Below are 18,775 nucleotides of genomic sequence, written 5' to 3'. Positions count from 1 at the left end.
GCTCCACTTGTTGAAGAGGAGGACTCTTATTACTCGAAGCATAGTGATAATGGGGAAGAACTCAAGGAGGCGTACAAAACTCTCTATGTAGAGTATGAAAAACTGAGGGAAGGACGTAAGCAACACCTTCATGATCTGAATAGTTTACAGACCGAGAAGAGTTCTTTGCTGCCAAAAATTCAAGAGCTAGAGGATAAGTTACTAGAGACACAGCTCCAATTAGAGAGTCACTGATGAAAAGTGACTCATATGCTATCTATTCAGAAGAGCTCAACCGACAAGACTGGTCTCGGGTGTAGCTCCTCCCACTGACACTCCCTCTACTTCCAAGACTGTATTTGTCAAACCTGCAGTCCTAGAGCCTCCCCCCATTGCTGAAGATAAAAGGAAGGACAAGATTAATGATGATGTTCCAGGCACTTAGAAGCCTCTTTCCATTAGAAGATCTCCTATATGCCATCACTGTGGTTTAAGTGGGCATGTCCAACCCCAGTGCTCCCTTCTTAAAGCGCAAAAGGCGAAGGCCAAGAAAGAAGTGCCCAGACAAGCTAATCATGGCACTAGACCTCTGACCCAGCATCAGACTCCATGGTATCAGGCACCTTACCAAGCTCCATGGAGGCAAGCACCAAGGCATCAAGCTCCTCAATATTAAGCCCCTTGGTCTCATGCACCTTGGCTCCAGGCATCTCAGCATCAGCGACCTCAGCAGCGATTTGTAACTGCCAATCACAGTGGCAAAACCAAGATCAAATCCAAGCACTCTAAAAGGTCGCAGAAGGTGGAAGAGGATCAATACCATAGTGATCCACTTATTTGGATGCAAAGCATGATGGAGTGGATGGGTCAGCAGATGAAGTCCTACCAGCAACCCCCCTGGAAGGCAGGCTTGGGTTAAGAAGAAGAATAGCATTCACCCTATGAGGGGGAATGGACACATCTAGCAGGAGAAGGTGTTCATGCCTGGGATTTGGTTCCTAATCCAAAGGCATCAGGTTTGATTGCTTGACTTTTACTAGTTATATTTTGTATGCAATCTAGGAACCAGTTTTGTTTTGCCCCCTATTTCTCTTGAGAGTGCATTGCAGGTACTTGTTGGGGAAGACAGAAAAAGCAGGTCGAGCGACTGTTTTTCTGTATTGGCATCATCGAGCTTACACAGGTTTGATCATGCCTTGCATATGATGTCATTTCCATATAGCATTTTTTTAATAAAAAAAAAGGGGTGGGGGGAGAAATTGCAGGAAACTTTCCTTTCTTGGCAAATCAGATATTGCATGTGTTTTCACCTGATATCTCAATTCTTTATGCATTAATCTACCTTGCTTAGATATGATTGAGAGTTCATGACTATATCTGCCAAATGTTTTCCTGTATATGCAAAAGTTGGATAGCTTCTTTCCTCATGAGATGAAAATGTACACTATCCAAGACTCTCCTAAAGGTACATCTTTCCTTCTCTGACTTTTTGTTTCTAGAAATTCTGGATAAGAGAAGAGGTTTGTGATAAGATGGCCAAATTGACCAAATGTTAGTTGAACCTAGAACCTAAAAATTCTGGCACTCTCTCTAGGTTGTAGCATCAAAACAATCAAGCAGTAATTCTTCAGTTTTTTGTGCTATATGCTTACTCTCACTACTTCTGTGCTGAAATAAGCCTTGTCCTCCATGCTGCAAGTAAAATTTTACCTTGTCCTTCATGGTACAAGTAAAACAATTGGGTGCTGCATCTTAGGGGGAGTGTATCAGATGATGGTGGCTAGGCCCTAGTAAGTTATAAGGTTTGACTTTTGACTAATCTTTCACTGATTTTCTCTCTTGTTTAGAAAATCTGGTTGCATTTTGTCATTTCGGTGAAAGTCATACCTTACGGGAAAAGTCTTCACACACACACACACATTGCATGAGTTGAGTTGTCCATTTAAATTTTTTGTCTACAGGAAAATCTTTGTGCTGATTGAAATCTGAACTCTCTCTTATATCTCTGCTTAGTTTTGAGATACTATTTGATTGTGTTATCAATTGATTATACATGTGTGTTCTACAGCTGACTTTTGGAAAATTAATTTTTGCAAATTTTTCCTCAGTTTCCTGCATTTTCAGAGTGAAGCGTCCGGACGACCACTCTTTGCGTCCGAACGGGTGTAGCTCAGACGGCAGGACAGTACTCCTGTCCGTTCGGACGCGCGCGGCTCCAACGGCCGGACGGTAGGGTTAGACGTTCAGACACGCGCAACCTGTCCGCATGTTTCCAAGGCAGCGCGTGTCCAGACAATGTTAATGAATCGTCCGGACGGGGACCCCACAGCCTCTATAAAAACAGGCCACCGCATTTCAAGAGCTACCCCACACAAAATCTCTCTTTTGGCTTCTAGTGAGTGATTTCTTGCGAGTTTTTGCATCATCTCACCCTTTCTTGTCTTTTTGTGCATTAATCTCTCATTCCAGGTATTTTTCTAGCCGAATTCTTTTCAGTTTATTTTAAACTGTTAGAATTTTGATTATTTTGGGAATGTTGTTGAGATTATAACATGCATAGTTGTGCTATCTACTATGTTGGGATTCTTTGGTTTGGTATTTTTGCGGACTGTACTTTCTGCTTGTTTTAAAAGTCCTTTTTACTGCTGTTATATTGCCGGATTTTCTATGTGCATTAACAAGATTATTCCTTTTTGGATTATTTTTTGGCAAATCTTGTTGGTTTCTTTTGCAAAATCATGTCTGCAAGTAGTCCACAGCGCAGGGTACGTCAGAGGACAAAGGGAGATAGAGCAGCCCTTAGAGCTAAGATCATGGACCACCCAGTCATTGCCGAGAGGAATGTGGTCTGTTCCGACATTATGGTGGCTCCTCTGGATAGTATCCATGACACTATCCAGACTTATCATTGGGGATATCTGCACACTTGTGCTTGTGTTGTATACACTAGGTTGGTTCGACTATTCTATGCCAACCTTGAAGTGGTTCAGGATGATGACCGCGGGTTGGTGCTTCAGTCTACTGTTGGAGGGCATATTATCACTGTTGATCCCCAGATCATCAGTCAGTTCATTGCAGTTCCTGTTCTCCAGATGTCTGTGAGCCCTAACAATGAGGTGGTACTTCCTCCATCTATGGATGATCTCCAAGAGTTTTTCCACGCAGTTCCACAGGGGAGAGGAGCGCACCACCACCATCAGGATCAGTGCCTTATCTGCCCCTCACCGCATGCTGGCCAAGATTGTTCAGCACAACCTATGGCCTGTTTTTAGACGCAGTGATCTGATTCTGAAGAAGGCCTAGTTCGCCTATGCTATCCATCTTCGCTTGCCTTTTTGCCTGTGCAAGCATATTTTGGACGTTATTCTGGAGGCCCGTGATGAGAACAATACCGGTCTTCCATTTGACTGCTTGCTCACACAAATTATACTACAGTCATGCATCAGTATTGCTGGCGAACCAAAGATGAATATCCAGGATGCACTCAGCAAGCAGACACTGATGAAGTCAAATGCTGAGCTGTGAAGAGATGATCCGGATGACGATGATGTGCCCCCGCTTCCTCCTATTCCTATAGGCATACCGAGTGTGGCTTCCTCTTCTCAAACTGTCTCGCCATCCCAGCTGAAAGTCGGCTATTCTCAGATCATGGAGGCATTGGCCGTTATTCAGGGAGCTCCATGCAGCTCTCGATGACATCCATGCGACAGTCCATCTCTACCATGCAGCAAGAGGTTCACTCCATTAACCTCCGGGTAGAGCAAAACCAACTGGACCTTCAGGAGTGCCTCAAGTTCCATCATCCTTCCAGCAGTGATGATGAGGATGATGCGCCGATGGCCGAGGCCACTTGAGCTTCTTTTGTGTTAGTTTGTGTTTGGCCACATTCTGTTGGACAAAATCACTTCTTTGTAAAGATGTTTTTTAACAGGGATTCCGCTATTCAGAAGTATTTCCAGGAAATTCTACACAATTTGCAAGTCAGAAAATTCGGTTCCCTGCCAGCCGTTCGGACGACGTGTTATACCATCCGGACGCACATCAATCTAAAGCATCATTTTTTTTCTGTCTCATTTTTCTTTCAAAAAAAAAAAAAAAAAATGGGGGAGAAGATGCAGAATTTTATTTTTTCTCTTGATAGCTTTTCAGATATTACATGTGTTTTTGCCTGATATCTCAGTTCATTGTGCATTGATTAAATATGCTTATATATGATTGAGAGTTTATGCATGATATCTGCTAAGTTTTCCTGTTGCATCTTAATGATAGATAGTTACTTTCCTCATGCAATGAAAATGTGCACTATCCAAGGCTCCCCTAAGGTACATAATTCTCCTCTCTGAATTCTTGCTTCTAGAAATTCTAATGAGAGAGATGTTTTTGATTAAGATGGTCAAATTGACCACATGCTAGTTGAACCTAGAGCCTAAAAATTTTAGCATTCTCTCTAGGTTACAACACCAACTAGAATCTAGCAGTAACTCTTCAGTTTTCTGTGCTATATGCTTATATTCACTGCTTCTGTACTGAAATAAGCCTTGTCCTTCATGGTGCAAGTAAAACAATTAGGTGTTGCATCTTAGGGGGAGTGTATCAGATGAGGGTGGCTAGGCCCTAGTAATTAATAAGGTTTGACTTTTGACTGATCTTTCATTGATTTTCTCTCTTGTCTAGAAAACCTAGTTGTTTTTTGTTATATCAGTTAAATTCATACCTTTTGAGAAAAGTCTTCACACACACTCACGCATTGCATGAGTTAAGTAATCTATTTAAAATTTCTATCTCCAGAGAAATTTGTACTTATTGAATACTTAACTCTCATTTATATCTTTGCATATTTTTGCAATGCTATTTGACTGTTTTATCAGTTGATTATACATGCGTGTTCTGAAGCTAACTTTAGGGGAAAATATTTTTCTGCAAATTTTTCTCCAGTTTCAGATTTTTAGTGTGAAGCATCCGAACGGACCTATTCTTACGTCCAGACGAGAGCAGTCTTGCCATACGCTGTCCTAGCAGTAGCCGTTCGGACGGTTTTGTGACATGTCGGGACGAGATCTCTACAGGTTTAAGATTTGCTTCTCTTTCTCTGCCATACACACATCTTTGCATTTTTATTGATTTATCATGGCATGTTGTGTGTTTTTCTCGTGGATTTCTCCCGAGATTTTGGCATTTTTGCACATCTCTTCTCGTCCCATGATCTTCATTATGTCTTCCATTATTCTTTTAAGTTTTTGTGCTTTTAGAATATTGGAATATTTGTTGATAGGGATATTTTCTTGAGATAGTGTGTATGAAAATCCTATTATGTCTTTGTGTTGGGTTGATATTGATCAGTTGGATTGCGATCTTTGCTTTTGTAATACTTGGGCATCCAATAGACAGTTGTCATAATACCACTTTCTTTTCGAGACTAACAGGATCTAATATTTCTTTGTGGTGTTATTTTTGGAAATATTTATGTTTAAATCTTTCCAGGAATATGTCGTCCAGCAGCTCCTAGCACAATATCTGACAGATGGATCCTTTGGAAAACTGACCGTTATTGAAGTCGGATGTTCAAAATCCAAAGGTCTCAGGATTAAGATGAGCTTTTTCCGCTAGCTCATGCAGAGCCTTCCGTAGCATTCCCTCATATCTGTATAAGTTAGAGGTTCAGTGGTGAATCTCCTCATTTATCTAGCAGACCAGTTGCTTAGAGGATGTCAATCTACGGATAATCAGTTTCAGGCTTTGCAAAATCAAGAGATTGAAGGTTTTCAGTCCATGGTTCCTAGCTTCCTAAGCTAGAAGCCAAAGTAGTACAAATCCAGCTTTTTATACGGATTTCTCTCCGTTACTTGATTTCAGTGGATCAGTAGGATTAGATACTTGGAGGATTTCTGTTCCTCTCTTTTGGGTCATTTGCAGACTCTTCTTTATTTTCCTATTATTTTGGATTTTATAACGTTTTTGTCTGTGGATATTATTACTCTATTTACCCTGGTCCTTTTGAGACCTTTAGGTGGAGTAATTTTTGGTGTGTTTGATTTATATTACTCTGTTTTACCCTTTGTCCCTTTGTGACAAAAAAAGGGAGTAATTTTTATTTTTGGATTGGGATTGTATTTTTAACCAGTCAAGTGATTTTTGTCCCAAAATGGCCAAAGGGGGAGTTTGTTAGTTTGTATTTGGCCACATTCTGTTGGACAAAATCACTTATTTGTAAAGATGCTTTTTAACAGGGATTCCGCTATTCAGAAGTGTTTCCAGAAGATTCTGCACAGTTTGCAAGTTAGAAAATTCGGTTCCATGCCAGTCGTCCGGACGAAGTGTCATACCGTCCGGATGCCTAGCTGTCCAAAGCACCAGCCGTCCGGACGACGTGTCATACCGTCTGGACGCACATCAATCTAAAGCATCATCCGTCCGGACGACGTGGATTCCCGTCCGGACCTTCCTCTGTGTCGAGAAGCTTCGAACTGCTCCAGCTTGCATCCGTCTGGATGATTAAGCAGCCCGTCCGGACGACTCTCAGTGTTCGATCAAGCTTCAGGATTTCTTTCCAAAACACAAATATGGGAAGATCGTTGCAACCGTCCGGACAACGTGGATTCCCATCCGGACGCGCTCATCCATAAGGTAAGTATCGCAATTCAAATCCAGACGTCCGGACGCCAGTCATCATGGTTAGACACGCGAGCATCAGATATGGAATTGCGTACATCAGATCAGCCGTTCGGATGACCATCCTCCCAGTCTGGACACGCGAAGCCTCTATATGGAAGTTACTTGCAGTGAACGTGCGACCGTCCGGAATACATGGCAACACCGTCCGAACGCGGCTCTCAAACAGGAAAGATTTTCAGTGAAATTTTTGAAATTTGGGTCGTACAGTTGCCTGTGTGGATGGCTTATGGCCACCGTCGGGATGGCGCCCAGTTTTATCAAGCCAGATGCTTATTTGAACTATCAGCCTCTAAATAGAGGGCCCTAGGCTTGAAAACTGCAAGAATTCCGTATTGAATTCCACTAGTGCTTAGAGAGCTATATTGTGAGTCTTTTGAGCTGAGTTGATCTCTCTGAAGTCATTGATGTGTGTGCTGTTGCTGCACTTAAACTGAAGTCTATCTTAGGGGTTGGCCCTAAGGTAAAGGATTCCATTGAAGACCCCTTCAGATAGAAGACCTGGTTGGGAGGCGTTCGTGTTGGGTTACACGTTAGAGAGCAAGGTACGACCACTGCATCAGGAGTATATGAGTGTTACTACTTTGTATCTAGTCTTGTCTTCTGAATAGTGGATATCCTGGGTTTGGCTGCCCCGGAGTGGTTTTTCTCATCTTGAGTTTCCACTTTGTTAACAAAAATCTTGTGTTATTTTATTTCCGCATTATTTTGTTAACACATTGTGCACACACACACTTGCTTTATATTAGAAGTCAATTTTCATTTCTCATTTTCTTTTCTTATTGCTTTACTTATTTGAGACATTTGTTTTATATTTTGATACTCTTGTTAAACTCCTGGACAATATTACTCTGTTTACCCTATAAGGGGAGTAATTTTTGTTGTGTTTGGTTTTTTTTTACTTTGTTTTACCCTTTGTCCCTTTGTGACAAAAAAAGGGGGAGTAATTTTTATTTTTGGACCGGGATTGTATTTTTAACCGGTCAAGTGATTTTTATCCCAAAATGGCCAAAATGGGAGTTTGTTAGTTTATTATTGGCCACATTCTGTTGGACAAAATCACTTCTTTGTAAAGATGCTTTTTAACAGGGATTCCGCTATTCAGAAGTGTTTCCAGAAGATTCTTCATAGTTTGCAAGCCACAAAATTTGGTTCCCTGCCAGCCGTCTGGACGACATGTCATTCCGTCCAGACGCCTAGCTGTCCAAAGCACCAGCCGTAAGGACGACTTGTCATACCGTGCAGACACACATCAGATTAAAGCATCATTCGTCCGGACGATGTGGATTCCCGTCCGGGCCTTCCTCTGTGTTGAGAAGCTTCGAACTGCTCCAGCTTGCAACCATTCGGATGATTTAGCAGCCTGTCCGGATAACACTCAATGTTCAACCAAAGCTTCAGGATTTTTTTCCAAAACATAGATATGGGAAGATTGCTGCCACCGTCTGGACGCGCTCATCCATAAGGCAAGTATAGCAATTCAAATCCAGACATCCGGACGCCGATCATCATGGTCTGGACGCACGAAACCTCTATATGGAAATTACTTGCAACGGTTGTGTGACCGTCAGGACGACAGTGCATCACCATCCAGACGAGGCTCATTTCAAGAAAGAATTTCAGCGAAATTCTCGAACAATTGATCCCACAGTTGTCCATTCGAACGGCCCATGACTACCGTCCAGACGGTGCCCAGTTTTTATCAATCCAGACGTTCATTTGAACCGTTATCCTATAAATAGAGGCCCCTAGTCTTGAGAACAGCAAGAATTTGGTATTGAATTCCATTGGTGCTTAGAGAGCTATCTTGTGAGATTATTGAGCTGAGTTGATCTTTCTGAAGCCGTTGCTGTGCTTAATCTGAAATCTATTTTAGGGGTTGGCCCTAAGGTAAAGGATTCCATTGAAGACCCCTTCGGGTAGGAGACTTGGTTAGGAGGCGTTCGTGTTGGGTTACATGTTAGAGAGCAAGGTACGACCACTGCATCAGGGGTATGTGAGTTCTACTACTTTGTATCTAGTCTTGTCTTATGAGTAGTGGATATCCTGGGTTTGGCTGCCCCGAAGTGGTTTTTCTCATGTTAAGTTTTCCACTTTGTTAACAAAAAATATTGCGTTATTTAGTTTCCGCATTGTTATTATTTTGTTAACACTTTGTGCACATACACACTTAGAAGTCAATTTCAAGTTTTCAGGAGTATTTATGGAGTTTTGGAACAACCCTAAATGATTTTGTGCAGCCTACAATTCCAAAATCGAGTTGGAGCCTAGGAATAGGATCTTTCCAAAATAGGTCTACCGACTTCACTGTTTTGTAGAAAACGTGTGCACTCGAGCGTATGACTTGCAGAATGCTGGATTTTGACTTTTGATGGATTTTTGAGTTATTTTCTTCTAAAACATGCGAAATGCAAGCAAACACAAAATCAATACAAAATATTAAACTATAACAAAACTAAGAGATTAACATATGTGAATTAAGGGGCTTGAATGTGTAACATTTAGCACTTATCACCAATCCTACAGTTGTGATGCTGACAGGACTCTAACCGTCTATCTTACGTTCAAAGTTCATGATTTCGTTACATGCTCATGCTTTCATGCCATATATCCATCATGCCCATGCTTTCTTACACTTATGCTAATCATTCTCTTTTCAAACATATCACGAAAACATTGACCCATCATAAAATTCATACATCAAATGTAACATACTTGAAACTCATGAAAAATCATCAAATCATATGTAAACATAATTCAAGATATTGAAATTGAGCCACCCCCTATGAAACAATTGAAAACTCAAGTATTAAATTTAAAAAAGATGAAAACTCAGGTACCAATAAGGTATTTAATCTTAAATACTGTTACAAAATATTATCGCTGTGACAACCCTTCTTTTTTTTAAAAAAAAAAAAAAAAAGCATGCGTCACAAACGGATCATCACAGTGACACGACTATATGTTGCTCAGCCAACATATGGCACATGCCCCATAACATGTACCAAATAATCAGAGTTATATCTATGCAGTGTGAAAATTAAAGGACTTCTAATTTTAACAAGTGTGTGCAAAAAAGTGTGCAACAAAATATCACAATGCAGAAAAATAAAGAGACAGATATTTTGTTGACGAAGTGGAAACTCAATTAAGAGAAAAACCACTCCGAGTCAGCCAAACCCAAGATGTCCACTATTCAGAAGACAAAGCTAGTTACAAAGCAGTAGCACTCACACACCCTTATGCAGTGGTCGTGCCTTGAACTTTGACGTGTAACCCAACACGAACGCCTCCCAGCCAAGTCACCTACTTGAAGGGATTTTCAATGGAATCCTTTACCTTAGGGCCAATCGCTAAGATAGACTTCAGTTCAGCACAGCAACAACACTTGGCAACGGCTTCAGAGAGGACGCTTCAGTATAACAACCCTTACAATAAACTCTGTAAGCTTCTACGGAATTCACTACTGAATTCTTACAATTTTCAAGCCTAGGGGCCTCTATTTATAGGCTACAAGAGTTCAAATACACATCTGACTCGAAATACCTAGGCGGCGTCCAGACGGTAGACATAAGGCGTTCGGACGGACAACTGTACGATTGGCTTTCCAAATTCGCTGAAATTCTTTCCTGAATTGAGCCGCGTCCGGACGGTTGCACTTTAGCTGCACACAATTTCCATATCAAGGCTTGGCGCATCCGGACCATAACAACTGTCGTCCGGACGGTTGATTTGATGCACGCAATTCCCATATATGAAACTTAATCGCCCAGACCATGAATACGAGTCCGGACGGTTGAACTTTGAATGCATGACATGCCTTATGAATGAGCACGTCCGAACAGGAATACACATCGTCCAGAAAATTGTAGCTATCTTCCCATATCTGTGTTTTTGGAAAGAAATCCCATAGCTGATTTTACACTGAACGGCGTCCAAACGTGCTGTTGAGACGTCTGGACTGATGCAACTTGGAACAGTTCGAAGCTTCTCGACACAGAGGAAGGCCCGGACGGAAAGTTCTTGTCGTCCAGACAGATAATGCTTGGACAGTTGATCGTTTAGACAGAATATCACGTCGTCCGGACGGATGCAAGGGATCCAATTTCTCTTACTTGGAATATGAGCAAAATCTTTTAGAACCATAACTTTGAATAAGAAGACTTCTAATTAACTCTGTGTGTGAATAGTGTGCAACAATATATTAAAGGCGGAATTGAAGGAGACAAATATTTTGTTGACGAAGTGGAAACTCAATTAAGAGAAAAACCATTCCGGGGCAGCCAAACCCAGGATATCCACTATTCAGAAGACAAAGCTAGTTACAAAGTAGTAGCATTCACATACCCCTGATGCAGTGGTCGTACCTTGCACTCTAACGTGTAGCCTAACACGAAAGCCTCCCAACCAGGTCTCCTACCGGAGGGGGTCTTTAATGGAATCCTTTACCTTAGGGCCAACCCCTAAGATAGACTTCAGATCAGCGCAACAACAGCACACACAGCAACGGCTTCAGAGAGACTAACTCAGCTCAATAATCTCACAATATAACTCTCTAAGCACTAATGGAATTCAATACCAAATTCTTACTGTTCTCAAGCCTAGGGACCTCTATTTATAGGCTGAGGGTTCAAATGAACGCCTAGCTTGATAAAACCTAGGCGTCGTCCGGACGGTAGTCATAGGGCGTCCAGACAGACAATTGTGCCATCGGCTTTTCAAAAATTTCGCTAAATTTTTTTCCTGATTTGAGCCGCGTCCGAACGGTGCCGGATGGTCGCACTTCCGCTACAAGAAATTTCCATATAAAGGCTTCGCGCTTTCGGACCAGGGGAATGGTCGCCTGGACGATTGATCTAATGCACGCAATTTCCATATTTGATGCACACGCGTCAGGACCAAGAGGATTGACTTTCGGACGTCTGGATTTGAAGACGATACTTGCCTTATGGATGAGCACGTCCGGATGGGATTCCATATCGTCTGGACGGTTGCATCGAACTTCCCATATCTAGGTTTTTGAAAGAAATCTAGTAGCTGGTCGAACACCGAGTGGTATCCGGAAATGCTGCTGAAACATCCGGATGGATGCAAGCTGGAGTAGTTCGAAGCTTCTTGACACAGAGGAAGGTCCGAACGGAAGATGCTTTGGACAGTTGGGCGTTCGGATGGTATATCATGTCGTCCGGACGGATGTTGCTAACTAATGAGTGTCCGGACAGAATACCACGTCGTCCGGACGGATGCAAGGGAACTGAACTGACTGATTTGAATTCTGCATAGAGTCTTCTTGAAGCTCATAACTGAAGTGTAGACTCTAAATAAAACAGCATCCCTGTGAAAGCAGCAATATTACATAAAAGTGATTTTGTCAACAGAATGCAGCTAACACAAAAACTAACAAACTCCCCCTTTGGCCATTCTGGGACAAAAATCACTTGACCGGTTAAAAATACAATCCCAGTCCAAATCAAAAATTACTCTCTTTTTTGTCACAAAAGGACAAAGGGTAAAACAGAGTAAGAAGAAAAACCATAAAAAAATTACTCCCCCTAAGTGTCTCAAAAGGACAAGAGTAAACAGAGTAATAATATCCACTGACAAAAACGTTCTAAATCCAAAACAATAGGAAAATAGAGAAGAGTCTGCAAGTGGCCCAAAAGAGGAACAAAAATCCTCCAAGTACCAAATCCTGCTGATCCACTGAAATCAAGTAACGGAGAGAAATCCGTATAAAAACTGGATTTGTACTATTTCGGCTTCTAGCTCAGGAAGCTGGGAACCATGGACTGAAAACCTTCAATCTCTTGATTTTTCAAAGCCTGAACATGGTTATCCGCAGATTGACATCCTCTAAGCAACTGGTCTGCAAGATAAATGAGGAGATTCACCACCAAACCTCAAACTGATGCAGATCAGAGGGAATGCACGGAAGGCTCTGCATGAGCTAGGGAAAAAGCTCATCCTAATCCTGAGACCTTTGGAATTTAAACATCCGACTTCAACAACAGTCAATTTTCCAAAGGATCCATCTGTCAGATATTGTGCTGGGAGTTGCTGGACGACATATTCTTGAAAAGATTTAAACAGAAATATTTCCAAAAATAACACCACAAAGAAGTATTAGATCCTTTTAGTCCTAAAAAGAAAGTGGTATTATGACAGCTGTCAATTGGATGCCTAAGTATTACAAAAGCAAAGATCGCAATCCAAATGACCCAGATATATCAATATCAACCCAACACATAGACATAATAGGATTTTCATGCACACTATCTCAAGAAAATATCCCAACAAATATTCCAATATTCTAAAAGCACAAAAACTTAAAAGAATAACGGAAGACACAATGAAGATCATGGGATGAGAAGAGATGTGCAAAGAATACTAAAATTTTAGGAGAAATCCACGAGAAAAACACACAACATGACATAAAAAAAGCAAAGATGTGTGTACGGCAGAGAAAGAGACGTAAGTCTTAAACCTGTAGAGATCCTGTCCGGACATGTCACTAAACTGTCCGAACGGCTACTGCTAGGACAGCGTACGGCAAGGCTGCGCTCATCCAGACGTAAGAGTAGGTCCGTCTGAATGCTTCACACTGAAAATCTAAAACTAGATAAACATTTGCAGAAAAATATTTTTCCCTAAAGTTAGCTTCAGAACACGCATGTATAATCAACTGATAAAACAGTCAAATAGCATTGCAAAAATATGCAAAGATATAAATGAGAGTTAAGTATTCAATAAGAACAAATTTCCCTGCAGATAGAAATTTTAAATAGATTACTCAACTCATGCAATGCGTGTGTGTGTGAAGACTTTTCCCAAAAGGTATGAATTTAACTGATATGACACAAAGCAACAAGATTTTCTAGACAAGAGAGAAAATCAATGAAAGAACAGTCAAAAGTCAAACCTTATTAATTACTAGGGCCTAGCCACCCTCATCTGACACACTCCTCCTAAGATACAACACCTAATTGTTTTACTTGTACCATGAAGGACAAGGTAAAATTTTACTTGCACCATGAAGGACAAGGCTTATTTCAGCACAGAAGCAGTGAATTTATTGCATATAGCACAGAAAACTGAAGAGTTAATACTTGATTCTAGTTGCTGCTGCAACCTAGAGAGAATGCTAGAATTTTTAGGATCTAGGTTTAACTAGCATGTTGGTCAATTTGACCATCTAATCGAAAACATCTCTCTTATTTAGAATATCCAGAAGCAAAAAGTCGGAGAGGAAAGGATGTACCTTAGGGGAGTCTTGGATAGTGCACATTTTCATCGCATGAGGAAAGTAACTATCTATCATTAAGATGCAACATGAAAACTTAGCATATATCATGCATAAACTCTCGATCATATATAAGCATATTTAATCAATGCACAATGAACTGAGATATCAAGCAAAAACACATGCAATATCTGAAAAGATCTCAAAAGAAAAAAGAAAATAAAAATGCCGCACCTTCTCCCCCAATTTTTTTTTTTTTTTTTGGTTGAAAAATGAGACAGAAAAAAACAAAGACATGCTTATGGAAAAGGAAATGACATCTATTCCTAGCATGTATGGTAAAGCGAAACCTGTCCTCATGGAGAGAGGTTTAGAAATACCAAGATAGAAAAGCAGCCGCCCGACGTGCTTTAACTGTCATCTAAAAAAAAAAAAAATCTGCAGATGTTTCTCAAGACAAAAAGAGAAAATATGGGGGATAAAATAACTGGTTCCTCAAGCAGAATGCAAGGCATGAATAAGATATGACATGATAAACAATGCAAAATCCTAGGAATTAGGAACCAAAATCCTAGGCATGGTGAGACTTCACCTTTACTAGGTAAGTCCACTCCCCCTCAAAGGGTGAATGGTCTCATCATTCTTGACGCATTCCTGCTTGACCCGTGGAGATGGTTTGCGGGTCATGTCCATGTTGGCCATACTCCTTAGCATACCTTGTATTAGGCTCATTAATCCTTCATAGCCATGGTTGCCATTGGGCTTCTGCGGCTTTCTCTTGTAGCGCCTTGATTTGTTCTTCTTTGGTTTGCACTCTAATTGGCAGGAACAAACTTCTGCTGATGTTGTGGAGCCTGAAGAGCCGTAGGAGGTAGAGTGTCTGATGTAGCTCTTGTTGGCAGCTTCTTCTGAACCTTCGACTTCTGAGCTTGGAGCTGTGGACATTTGGGTCAGATGTGACCGGTGATGCCACAGTGATGATAGGTGGGCAAGCTTCTTTTGTTTGAATGCTTATTGACATTCTTTGCAAAATTATGATTAGCATTCTTACAAATAAAATCGCCCTTACCTTTTATATGTCTCCTATGAGGAGGGACATATTTAGATGAGGAAGAATCTTCAATTTCACTTTTCCTCAGAGCATCCTGCTTAATCCAAGGCCTGTGGGATTTCAACAAATAACAATTTGGCCTAATATGACCAATCTTTCCACAATTATGACAGGTAGGAACAAACTTACCATGAGCTTGTGTACCTGTATCTTTGGATTTTGGCTTCACACAATTATTCAAGCAAGAATTTTCAGAATTATCCAAACAAGCAGTGTCTACTATCACAGGCTTAACAACAATAGAATCTAATTCAGGATCAGAAGCATGTGAAGTAGAAGCACTCAAATTATCAACAATTAAATCAGGCTTGTTAGAAACATCTGAGTGAATACAAAGCATGCTTTTCAAATTTGTTAGTATTTTGGCCTCATTCTGTGTTTTGGACAAAATCACTTGTATGTGAAAAGATGCTATAAACAGGGATTTCACTATTCAGAGCTCTCTCAGAAGACTTTGCACTGCAAAGATTTTGGTTCCCTGTCAGCCGTCCGGACGATTAAGCCATCCCGTCCGAACGCCCATCTGACCACTGTTCCATCCGCCTGGACGACATGCCATACTGTCTGAATGCCAGTCAGACCAAGCATCATCTGTCCAGATGACGTGCACTTCCGTCCGGACCCTCCACTGTGTCGAGAAGGTTCTATCCAGCTTGAATCCGTCCAGACGTCTCAGCAGCACGTCCCGACGCCTCTCTATACTCGATCAATCTCAGATTCTTTCCAAGTTTCGATAAAGGAAAGTTCGATCAACCGTCCGGATGATGTGGTATCCCGTCCGAACGCGCGTCTCCTTAAGGCAAGAATCACAATTCAAATATCACCGTCAGGACGTCTGTTAGCCTTGGTCCGGATGCGCGTGCAACTAATATGGAAATTGCCGATTCGACTTCAACTGTCCAAACGACTATCTCACATGGTCCAGACACGCGCATAGCAGATATGGAAATTGCGTGTTGAAGTTCAGCCGTCCGGACGCTCATCCCCCATGGTCCGGATGCACGAAACCATATAAGGAAATTACTTGCAGTGGACGTACGACCGTCTGGACGATGTGACATCCCGTCCGGACGCGGCTCTTAAATAGGAAAGATTTCTCGGACGCGGCTCTTAAACAGGAAAGATTTCTCAGCGAAATTTTCAGAAAATCCTGTTGCACAGTTTTTCTGTCCGGACGGCCCATGTCCATCGTCCGGACGGCACCCAGCTATCTTTTGCCTGACGCTCATTTGAGCCCCCAGCCTATAAATAGAGGCCCCTGGGCATTGAGAACTGCAAGAATTCAGTATTGAATTCCACAACTGCTCAGAGACGTGATATTTCCTCTGAAGCCAGTGCAAGTGTACTGTTGCTGTGCTACATCTGAAGTCTATCTTAGGGGTTGGCCCTAAGGTAAAGGATTCCATTGAAGACTCCTTCAGGTAGAAGACCTGGTTGGGAAGCGTTCGTGTTGGGTTACACGTTAGAGAGCAAGGTACGACCACTACATCAGGTATATGTGAGTGTTACTATCTTGTATCTAGCTTTGTCTTCTGAATAAAGGAAATCCTGGGTTTGGCTGCCCCGGAGTGGTTTTTCTCTTAATTGAGTTTCCACTTTGTCAACAAAAATCTCTATGTCTTTTACTTTCCGCTATGCTTAATTTTTGTTGACACTTTGCGCACACGCTTGTCTTTTAATTTAGAAGTCAATTTCAATTTTCAAAATTATCACTTGAGAATTTTTTCAAGAGATCTTCAGATTCTTTTAATTTATTTTCAAGTGTACCAATGATGTCAAATAGCATGGTATTTTCAGATCTTAAAGAGTCAATCAAAACATGTGATTCAGATAACTGAACAATCAAAAACTCATTTTCTTACTTCACCTTTTTGAGCTCTTTTGGAGAAACAATTTTATCCAATTTAGTAAAAACTTTAGAGAGCTCAATATCATAATTTTCTTCAGATAACTGAGAGAAATCCATGATAAAAGGTGTAATAAAAAAATAGAAGTCACAAGAGATAAGGATCACACTCAGGAAATAAATCCTTAACAGAGTGTACCTGCTCTGATACCAATTGAAAATTATTGGACTTTTAATTAACTGTGTGTGTGAACAGTGTGCAACAAAATATTAAATGCGGAATTAAAAGAGACAAATATTTTGTTGACGAAGTGGAAACTCAATTAAGAGAAAAACCACTCCGGGGCAACCAAACCCAAGATATCCACTATTCAGAAGACAAAGCTAGTTACAAAGTAGTAGCACTCACATACCCCTGATGCAGTGGTCGTACCTTACACTTTAACGTGTAGCCTAACACGAACGCCTCCCAACCAGGTCTCTTACCTAAAGGGGTCTTCAATGGAATTCTTTACCTTAGGGCCAACCCCTAAGATAGACTTCAGATCAGCGCAGCAACAGCACACATAGCAACGGCTTCAGAGAGACTAACTCAGCTCAATAATCTCACAATATAACTCTCTAAGTACTAATGGAATTCAATACCGAATTCTTGCTATTCTCAAGCCTAGGGATCTCTATTTATAGGCTGAGGGTTCAAATGAATATCTGGCTTGATAAAACCTAGGCCCCGTCCGGACGGTAGTCATAGGGCGTCTGGACGGACAACTATGCGATCGGCTTTCCAAAAATTTTGCTGAAATTCTTTCCTGATTTGAGCCGCGTCCGGATGGTGGTGCCCTGTCATCCTGACGGTCGCACTTCCGCTGCAAGCAATTTCCATATAAAGGCTTTGCACGTTCGGACTAGGGGAATGGTCGTGCGGACTGTTGATCTAATGCACGCAATTTCCATATCTGATGCACGCGCGTCCAGACCAAGAGGATTGACGTCCGGACGTCTGGATTTGAATGCGATACTTGCCTTATGGATGAGTGCGTCCAGACGGGATTCCACATCGTCCGGACGGTTGCAGTGAACTTCCCATATTTGTGTTTTGGAAAGAAATCCCGTAGCTGGTAGAAGACCGAGTGGCGTTCAGATGTGCTGCTGAAACGTCCGGACGGATGCAAGCTGAGCAGTTCGAAGCTTCTCGTCATCCAGATGGAAGATGCTTTGGACAGTTGGGCATCCGGACGGTATATCACGTCGTCCGGATGGATGTTGCTGACTGATGAGCATCCGGACAGAATAACACGCCGTCTGGACGGATGCACAGGAACTGAACAGACTGATTTGAATTCTGCACAGAGTCTTCTTGAAGCTCATAACTGAAGTGTAGACTCTGAATAAAACAACATTACATAGAAGTGATTTTGTCCAACAGAATGAAGCCAACACAAAAACTAACACTTCTGAAAATGACTGAACCCCTGTATAAAAGCATCATTACATAGAAGTAATTTTGTCCAATAGAATGCAGCCAATTACAAACGAACAAACTCCCCCTTTAGCCATTCTGGGACAAAAACACTTGATCGATTAAAAAATACATTCTCGGTCCAACTAAAAATTAGTCCCCCTTTTTATCACAAAATGACAAAGGGAAAAACAGAGTGATAAGAAAAACTACAAAACAATTACTCCCCCTAAATGTCTCAGCAGGACAAGGGTAAACAGAGTAATAATTATCCAAGAGTTAAAATGTTTAACAAATTATCCAAAGACAGAATGATAAAATGGCTCAAAATAAATAAAAACCAGTACACAAAAAAAATCAAGCCGCCTCAGCCATAGGCACATCATCCTCGTTATCACTGCTAGACGGATGGTGGTGCTTGAGACACTCCTGGATGTCTAACTGACTCTACTCCACATGGAGGTTAATAGA

This window comes from Alnus glutinosa, chromosome 11 (assembly GCF_958979055.1).
Source record: "Alnus glutinosa chromosome 11, dhAlnGlut1.1, whole genome shotgun sequence".
NCBI lineage: Eukaryota > Viridiplantae > Streptophyta > Magnoliopsida > Fagales > Betulaceae > Alnus > Alnus glutinosa.
The sequence above is the reverse complement of the archived record's forward strand: the minus strand, read 5'-3'. Positions refer to the sequence as shown.